The sequence below is a fragment of the Talpa occidentalis genome, unplaced genomic scaffold (assembly GCF_014898055.3).
Source record: "Talpa occidentalis isolate TD23 unplaced genomic scaffold, MPIMG_talOcc4v2.1 talOcc4.13, whole genome shotgun sequence".
NCBI lineage: Eukaryota > Metazoa > Chordata > Mammalia > Eulipotyphla > Talpidae > Talpa > Talpa occidentalis.
Genome location: NW_023601322.1, coordinates 13,630,712 through 13,640,632, shown reverse-complemented (window position 1 = coordinate 13,640,632; position 9,921 = coordinate 13,630,712). Strand labels below are relative to the sequence as shown.

The window sequence follows — 9,921 nt, the reverse complement described above, 5'->3', positions numbered from 1 at the left end:
AGTAGCTAGAGTAATGATTAGTGGGGATCCTTGCTGTACCACTTTTATAAGGCACTTGCCAAAATTCTGTAGATAGTTCTTCAAGATTAAATGATCATTAATCAAAGTTGGCATTAATAGTATCATCAATAAAAGCTAATATTTACTTACTGTCTGGTAGAAGTTGTAATATCCTAACTTTCAATAGATAAATAATAGATGGTGTTATCACACCTGGGTATTACTGTGGCCAGAAATTATGCCAGGATGTCTAGGGATGGTCTCTTGCAGAAAAATATCTTCATTAAGGAGCAAAAGACTTTTGGTAAGAGACTGGTACCCAAGCTGAGAAGTTATTTCTCCAGGGTAGTAACTTTAAATAATTTTAAAGAAGTTATTTTTAAATATTTTAAAGACTCTATTGCATAAGACCACAAAGCACCGTCACATCTTGAGAATGAATCTTCAAAACCCTTTAAAACTTTGCAGGCGTGTGGTTCAGCCTTGTCATCAACACAACATCGCCCCTGACTCCCCAAGCCTGAAAGAGAGACAAAACATTCTATAATTGGAGATTGCTTTGAATTAGTTGTAATTTGATTAGTAATATCCCAGAAGGCTACCCTAGTATATATAGAGATTATGGACAATTAAAGCTGTGATCAATTACATCTAAATTGTTAGTCCATTAAGAGGCACTAACAAGAACTCTGATTTTCAAAGTCTTTTCCCCGAATCCTCCTGCCCTAGCAGTCCATGATGACAGACAAAAGCTCTATTCTTACTCCCATTTTATGCCACAAATTTGCACAAATCCTTTTCTATTTAGGGGCTTGAAACCTGATATCCTCTGTATAGGTGTAATGTCTAAAAAATCTTCCCAAATGCAACACAATTTTTTTTATCACCATCATAAAACCAATAAAAAAAATCATCAGAGTGACATTAGCAATTGGGAATATGCAGACCATGTGTGCAGTCCAAGGACCTATCATCTCTGGATAAATTAGGTACAAATGTCCTCAGATTAGTTTGTAAAAGCTTCAGAGCAATGTCTTCAAAGGGTACTTGAATTGAAAGCTATGAAGTGAGAAATAGCAGTGGAGAAAAATTCTGACTTCAAAACTATACTTTATCCTTTTTCTCTTTCTTATTTTAGTAAAACCCAACAAAACTCTCTGCTAGATGAATGTTCAGGAACACATTTTCAAGTTGGCCCCTGTTCAGGCCTGGTATCTCTAGCCAGGGTAAAAATGTCTCTCTTATTTTTGCCTGTGAAATCCTCCCACCCAAGCCTTGAAGGCGCAGGTCATATACTACTTCCCCCTTCCCAAAGAAACTGTCCATGCTCAACCCAGAAAAAAAGACAAAGACCTTTAACCTCCCATAGACATTTATTTGCTGGGTCCCTTCTGGTTATTTTGTGGTTTTCTCCTTGTCCTATTCTCCTGCCCTCCTGGAGGGTAGGAACCACATTGTTTACTACTTTCTACTCTCCAGAGAATGTGGCATAGTATTCTGAACACAGGAGGCATAAGCAATCATTTGCTGAATTTATCAATGACTTACTAAATTCTTATTACCAAGTTTAGGAGATTACATTATTCTCTTCATTGTTTTCATCACCAAGAAAGGGCCATATTTTAGTTTCATTCACTTTTAATTGATGGCCCTGATACATCATCAGCAAAAGAAAATTTGGTTGTTCTCTTAAGAAGATACTGTAGGAGAGGATCCATTCCCTAGAATGACAGGGATGATCTCCAAAGTTGTGATTAAGAGCAAACACTTAACAGCTTCAGTAGGAGTTGATATTTAGAGGGATTTACCTATGACCTTCATTTGTTAGTTTATGAAATCTTATTTTCTTGGGGAAAAGCCTGTAAAGGAGAGAACTTTATATACCTTTTTCATGCAATAGAAAATAAAAGATTCCAGGCAATGGTTTGTTTTTGATTATATATCCCACATGAGAACACCTTGTAGGCAATTGCCCATAGAGAAAGCAACAGCAGAGGGAGGAAAGAGTAGAGTGAGGGAAGAGAGGAGGGTTGTCTGACTGTGGCTACAATAACATCAGGCTCCCTGCGTTCCATATTCAAGATGTTAGCTCCATTTAATAGTGATTGTTCCATAAAGTTAATAAAAATCATTTGAATGTGGAAGCAACCACCTACTAGGAGACGAGGAATCATAAAATGAGGATTTTAATTCTGCCATCATTCCATTGCAATTTTTCCTTATTATATTTGTAAAATAAAAGAATATTTCCTCTCTTTTTTGAGATGCCTGTGTGACTCTAAAGGTATGTCATCATTGCAGGACAGTGGAGGAAGCCTGTAAGAAATGGTCTTGGTGAATCCAAGCAAGGCAGGTCAAAGGGGAGGAAGGGAGACTCAGACAGAAAGGAGAGAAACAGAAAGCTGTGGAGGGTGCAGAGAGGAGGCTTGCATTCTACCCCTGGCTCTGCCATCTAACTTCACTTATTTTAAATTCTGTTTCCATAATAAAAGTATGGCGAGAGTGGGGGTGGGCGGGAGAGATGGAGGGAGGAGTTAAAGTAATGTCAGTGGGAAGAAATGATGAATGATTTGAGTTGACAAGAGTACACAAGTAATCGTGTGAGGTCAGCCAACTTTTTCTATAAAGGGCCAATAATAAATATTTCTGGTTTCCCCAGGCTCTATGATCTCTCTTATAATTACACAACACTGCCATTACATAACACATAATGCGTAATACAAATACATCAATGAACGGGTGTGACTATGATACAATAAAACTTTAGGCACTGAAATTTGAATTTTTTAAACTTTTCACAAGAAATTTTTCTTCTTTTGATCTTTTGTCTGTCACTTAAAAACATAAAAGACACCCAATCATACAGAAGCATACAGCAGGCCAGATTTACCTAGAAATACGATTTGCCAACCGAGGTCTCCTCCAAACTCCTTATGTACAAGCGCAGAACGGAAGCCCAGAGGAGGTCACACAGCAGATGTCCTGACCACTTTTTACTTCTGACCAGACTTGTTCTATTTTTTTCATTTTGAGAAAGAAAGAAAGGAAAATAGCAGTAGTAGAGGAGAGAGCCAGTAGTTGGGTTGTTAAAAATGATGAGTTGGAGAACATAATTGTACAGCCTGGGGAGTGGTGATTATCGACATTCCTGAGACCAACTGAACAGTGGGCTCATCTGTGTTACCCCCACTCTCTAGCATCTTCTCCACGACAGAAGCTTCAAGACCACACAAACCCTTTAGCAGAGAGATTTTTTTTTTGAAAAATGGCACCAATAACAGAGAAATTGTGAGTCTGCCCCAAGCAAACTCCTGGATTTATCCCCCTTGCAAGCATAGATTGCAAGATTTCATAAATTATGAAATGGCTTTATGTAATTTCCTCTAATTTTATACAAACTCTACTAAATATGAATTCCTGCCTGTTTCTTATTAAATATCGACTCTTGGTCATAACTTTAGAGAAATCATTGCCATTTGTTGCTTAAGATGGGATCTTTCTCTAATACCTAATCTTTTCAGTTACCTCTAGTTAGTGCTTTGTGGGTAGTTGATACTTCAGCATCTCTGGCTTAATCTGACATTGGATTAAACATTCTTTTGAGATTCCCTCCTTTTCAAATATTCCCGAGTTAGCCAACTCAAGAGGATCTGAGGCTGTTCCTCCTGAAAGGCACCTTGAAGTTTCAAATTTTCCATTGGTGATTTATTCGGATACAGCTTTCTTGGCTAAGGGCATATAGTGCTGTTCCTACCATCCTACAGTGGACAAAATTGAAGTTCAAATAGGTGAAGCAGATCCCATAGCTAGTTAATACAAGACTTGGGAAGAAACTCTAATAAACAGGGCACAAGAAGCTAATGTTGTAGCTCCCTGATGGCACTGAATTTCATTAATTTGGTGTTAATATTTCCAGTGTGAAACATTCTAATGAAGTGTTTATTCAATGAGAGGAGGAGTAGGGTGGGGCCTCAGTGTTTTATCCACAACACCAAAAGTAGCAGAATTTCATCTATTTAATGAGTTGTGGGGCATCCTGCACTGCTGGGATGTACAGATGTTCTCTGTGTAAGAAAAACCAATTCAAGGAAATACAAATGTTTCATTTTGGAAGCAATTATTTGTGCTGCAAAAGGATTCTTAACAAAAGATTTGCATTCTGTTGCCTCTAAATAATTTACTTAAGTGCATTTATAATATAATTCTAGCTACACAAAATTTTTGATTGACACAATTTCCAAATGGGTCCATTCATTGATTGTTATGAGATAAACTATATATTTATTTATTCTGAAAACTAAATGGAAGCAAACTGACAGATCAAAGAGTGATAGAATGAAATTTGAGACTCCTTTGATGGCATACTCCCACCCTCACCCACATACTCCCACCCTCACGCCCCCCTGGCAGGGGGCAGGGGAGTCCCTTTATAAAGCAGGTCATAGGCAGAGCCCAGCCTTTGCTGAAACAGGTCTCATAGTGAGGAAAATAGGTCTGTGATACTTACAATGATCTATTTCATATTTTAGTAAGATTTGCTTTTCTGCACACCATTCTTTGTTTTCCTCTCCGAAACAACACAGAGTACGTTGTCCCTCTTGCGTGAGCTATTCTGATAATTACAGGAACACAACTTAGACTCCTAAAAATATCATGTCAGCTTCCATTGACTCATAAAACATGGCTTCCGAACTCCCCTCTTTCTTACCTCTGTCCTCTTGTGGACAATTCTATTTTCGTTTGTCATTGTTTCCTTATGTCTACGGAACCAGCACTGCAAACAAGTATAAGAAACATGTTCCAAAGAGCACAGAGTATGATACACTCTCAAGAAAGAGTTGTTTAAATCTTAAACCTTCCCTCCTACTATGAGACCACTGACTTACACTTTTGACCATTTTGAACCAGTGAAATACTCAGTCCACATCTGCCAGTACTGTTTTCAATGAGCGACTGTTATGAAACATTCAATTTTAAAACATTTTTTTTACATTTGGTATTAATTCAAAAGAAAACGGGGGTCATAATAAATCAGCTCTGTGAATGTTTACATGCACATTACAACAGAGCTGTACATGTTTCCCATACATGGACCTTTAATTCATTGAGGAGAATCAGCTTGGGGGCACTAGCCCATGGAAAGACCTTGGACAAAAGCAGATACCAGTGGATTGTTTCAGTGTTGTTAACTGAAATGGAAATTCTGGTGATGAGAGACTTCTGTTTCTGTGAAATTGTTCTGTGCAAAATGTGATTTCAAGATGGTTTTTTGGTAGAAACCTGCTGTTTCCATGCCACTGGCTTATTGCTCACATTTTAAAATGAACTCTGTGCTAGGCAAGACATACACATGTTCAATCACAAACAAAGTGAAAAATTATTATGGCTGATTTTTAATAAAAATGTTTCAATAACCAGTGTAAAGATCATGAAATTAAAAACATGAAAACTATCTGAGTAATGAACAGGATACAACGTTCTGATGAAGCAAGGCGATCTGGGCGTCCATGGCAGATGGCTTTTAAAAAAATTTCACATCAAATGATTTTTAGTTCAATTCATTAAAAGAAGGTGATTGTTTTCAGAGCTAGATGTGGGGGCGGGGTAAATAGTCAATCTGTAGTTGCTTAATAGTTTTCTTCTAGTTGCTCAATGGGATCTACTGCAGAATGGGGACATAATATTATCTCATGCACATGGGTCACCTTCAAGCATGAAAAAGAGCATTCTATTGCCCTACTTTCTTTACTTCCTTTATATTCACAGCCCTTGCACCCTCGCCTGCCTTATCAATTCAATATGGGCCCCTGAGTTTCAAATCTGGGCCCATGGTAGATCCCAGTAATGGCTCCTGACTGGTACTCACTCCCCTTGAGTGTGGATGACACTCACTATTTTTTTGTTTTATTTTGTTTCTAATGCTTAAGGGTGATGGTGTCCCTAATCTCTATTTGTTTATTTATTTATTTATTTATTTATTTATTTATTACATCATCGTTCATTTTTATTTTATTATTTTTTATTTTTATTTTTTAAAGATATATTTATTTATTTATACAAGCACTGGGTATAGTCAGAAGTGCGGGAGGGTGAGAGAATTCACCAGAGCCAGAGTGGGGAGCAGAGCAGGCAGAAGGACCGAAGTACACTGCTGAGGGGAGCAGCGGGCGGCAGGAGAGGTCTGCGCGCCATGTGGGACCCTCCTCCGGTGGCCGGGGAGCAGCCGGGAATCGAATCAGCACTGCAGAGGCTGTGGGCAGCTTCGCAGCCCAGCGCTCAACCGCTGCGCCACCGGGGAGGCCCCCATTGTTCATTTTTAAAGAATATTTGCTTCCCCCACCCCCTCAGGTGTAGTCCCCATAGAGTTTCCTTCCCCAAGGCACCCATGCACCATCACCTCAGTCCCATGTGCTCCTCCCTCCCTCCCGCTGATCCCTCTCCCTCCTCCTCCCCTGCAGGATGGCTCTGGTTTATAATTGTCCATTTTTACTTTGTTGTGTTTTGTACTGTTATTATTTTTTACACTGATGTCTTATTGGGTTCCCCTATAGTCCTGCTATAAGTGAAACCTGGATGACACTCACTGTTAACATGGGACTCTCAGCAGGCAACATACAGACTTGGTCCAAGAATTTGCCGGTATCATTCAGTCCCATGAAGAAACCCTGTCTCCTTTTAGTGCTCGCTGTCCTCTACCTTTGCTCTCTTTGAGCTGACACTTCCAGGAAGCAGACACTTCTTTACTCATCCTAGACTCCTGCTTTCTTGCCAACTCCAACCTCAGGACTGAAAGACTAGATACAAGTAGAGAAATAGGCGAAATATAAAGCGAAATACGGGCAACCAGGGAATGAAGGCAACATGAAGGAGTCTTAAATAATCCTTGATATCCTCCATTATGTCATTTTATTTCTCAATAAGTGGCTATTTTATTGCCAGTAAGTTTGGTAAGCAGAGCAAATAGTTGGAAAAGGAAGCCCCATTCTCCTCTGGGAAATGTCTTTCCTCTGCTTCACTGGAGTAAAAGCACTGAGGCATGGCTCGTCGTTGCAGATCCACAGCCCATCAAATGCCAACATGACAGACGTCACTGCACCTTACTTAACAGGAGGTGCTGCCAATTAATCCTCTTTTTCTATTCTCTTTCAAATTTTTTCCAAGTAATTTATCTTTAAAGACAGTCATCTTTTGTAGTTTTTGTTCTCTCTCCTTTCTCTCCCTCCTTGTTCCTTTTCCTCCCCCTCCACCTTCCTTTCTTTTCCGATTTACTTGAGCATTTCCTCCCACTCATGAACATTTGGGAGAAGTTAAGCCAATTCAGGGATGACATTTCATGAAAATTACACCTAGTAAGACAAAACATATTTTGTCCCTTTTTTGGATGTCTGAATTGGAACTAAGCAAATAAACACAGGTGGGAGGTGTCACTCATGCAACAGAAATTACTGTACACTGACATCTACCTCAGTGGGCTGTGCAATAGAGCGCTTACTTTCTGCATGGACAAAGGTCCTGAACACTCATCTTCATTATTGAAAGTGCCTTCATTATCTTTAGAACAGTATCTAACTTAGATGAAATGTTTACGTTGTACCAGGTATGTCATATACTTTACCTCATTTAATCTCCAACAAGATTATGAAGCAGAAATGTCTATTTTTTTTTGTGATGGGGACATCAATGCTTTGAGTGGTTAAAAATGTTGTCCCAATATCACCATTACCAAGTAGTGGAGAAGGATTTTGAACCAGGTCTGCTTGTCTCAGCAGACCACAGCTCTTAATCATTGGGGAGTAATTTTCCCACAGAAATAGTAGGAAGAAGGATTCCTCTTCCATCTCTGACATAAGTAAGTTTTGTTGACACATTCATTATTGCCACCTGTAAGAAATGAGACACATCATGACATGAGTAATTAGCTCAAGTACATTTGACTCCAACTTAGAAGGTATAAAACATTGTTGACAAACCACCAGCTCACCACCCTAACTCCACATTTCCTGAGTAGTTAGAAGGAAATCGCAACCTCTCTTAAATCTCTGGGTGTGCTGGATGATAATTTCCCCATAAACTAAATCCTGCTACCATCAAAAGATTTGAAAACTTCTAACGATTATTACCAATGCCTCTAAACAACATGGAGTGGGAACAGCCGATCGGAAGCCTTGGCTGGGTTATGCTTGAGTTTTATTTCCAAAAGGTAACTTGGTAGAAATGGTGTAACTGTTCATTATTTTCTGTCATTTTTATATCATTTTTGCCATGCATATTGTGCAGTAATTGCAGGAAATTAAATTTGAATCTTGTGACACAAGCATGTTGTGAATATCATAAAACACACATATGTTCATAAATGGAAAAAAGGAAAGAAGGTGATAAAAATTACATTTACAAAACTTTTACAATCTTTCAGAACAATGGAAAAGCAAATGTTTTAGGGTCCTTTTTTCAGGCTGACTTCCAGGCTGATGTGCTTTCAGAGGCAAAGTTCTGCATTTGGGGACTGTTTTTCCCAGGATTTTTAAAATGATATTCCTGTGAGCAAGAGGGCAGTTAAAATTCCACACAAAGAACTGGCTTGAGGAGAATTCCTAGTCATGTCCAGTAGATTCAGAGTCTGTGAATGAAACCATTTTTCATTTTCTACATGAAAGTAGAATCCACAGAAGACCATAATTTCTTGGACTCTTCTTTTGTGTCCTGCAGCCACTTTCTTTGTTGCCTCTTTCTGGATGAAGCTAATTCCTAGCTAGTCCTTTTACTAATACTTTGAAAACATTCATGAAGTTGAACACTCGTGTGTGGTTTGGCATCGAGTCAATCGCACGACTGGACATGATGGAAAAACAAGCGATCAGCTCCTGAATGTTGACTTGGCTGTGGTCATCAACACCATCTCACCTCCAGCTTCATCTGATTTCTGTGGGTCCATGGGTGATTCTCTGAGGTTTGGAATCATCTCCCTCCACATTTCTATGCCAGTGGCCAAAAAATTCCTTCTCTAGTATTAGTTGTCATCATCCTCCCAGTCTCTGATTTTCTCTCCTCCTGACTCCCCACAGGAAATAGGATATAGCCTCATGGATTCCTGAAAGGCAGAGAAATGCAACATGTCGATCACTGTAGAGAGGTTGTCAGAATTTATGAAATTTTCTTCTAAGAGTTTTAAATTAAATTAAAGCAAGCCGATACACGTGTGTGAAAGAAACCATCTCTCGACTCTTTTAAAGACAGGCAGATCGTTATTCGAGGGTAACTTTTATCAGTTCACAGCCTCCTTTCTGATGGAAGACTAAAATGCAAATCAGGCTGCCATATTGGGCTCAGGAAGGATCCAGTTTTCTGAGAACTTATGCTTCCTAAAGGAAAGAATATTGGCACTTGTACCTAAAAAGATTTCACTTATTTACAAACACTGCCAACTTATCATTATATAATTTAGACTTTAAAAAGAGCAAAGCAGTCTGAATTGAAGAATATATTTAACAGGAAAAATAATGTCACATTCAGGTATGAAAGAGAAAGGGACCATCTGCCATGTAGAAGTTCTAATCTGTGTTTGATGTGGTAACTAATAGAATTTGTGGAAAACTAGCAATGAGACAGAATAACTCAAGTAGATTTCAAAAACTCATTTATATAACTATTTCAGAGACCTTAAGTAACTTATTTAAATAAATAGACTATGCTTATTTTAAATGATTAAAGTTTTTGTGCATAATCTGTTTATGTTTAAAGGAATGTTTTTAAAATAATCTAGACCTTTCCCATTGACATCCTTTTACTCTATAATTATAGGGGTTTTTTTAATGAGACAGAATCAACTGTGTAAAGTTAATCTACTATTATTTGTGTGATTTCTCTTAACAATTAGAGGATTTTGAATCAATGATGTTTTACTCCAAACACCTGCAAACATGT

At 38.5% G+C, this 9,921-nt stretch overlaps 2 long non-coding RNA genes across 3 annotated transcripts in view; both read right to left on the bottom strand.

The window, feature by feature from the left end:
• Window positions 1-4,552: 4,552 nt before the first annotated feature.
• LOC129145584 (uncharacterized) lies at window positions 4,553-6,613 on the bottom strand. The gene is made up of 3 exons (XR_008551347.1): window positions 6,585-6,613; window positions 4,709-4,774; window positions 4,553-4,612 (listed from the first exon to the last, which is right to left on the bottom strand). It is a non-coding gene; the product is annotated as an uncharacterized LOC129145584 (long non-coding RNA).
• A 1,238-nt stretch (window positions 6,614-7,851) lies between these two features.
• LOC119243020 (uncharacterized) overlaps window positions 7,852-9,921 on the bottom strand; it is a 47,225-nt gene continuing 45,155 nt past the window's right edge. The window contains exon 4 of one of the 2 annotated variants that reach the window (XR_005124609.1): window positions 7,852-7,881. This is a non-coding gene — a long non-coding RNA (uncharacterized LOC119243020). Of the gene's footprint in view, window positions 7,882-8,969; window positions 9,089-9,921 lie in introns of those variants that run through there. The other variant, XR_008551345.1, reaches the window with a different exon arrangement.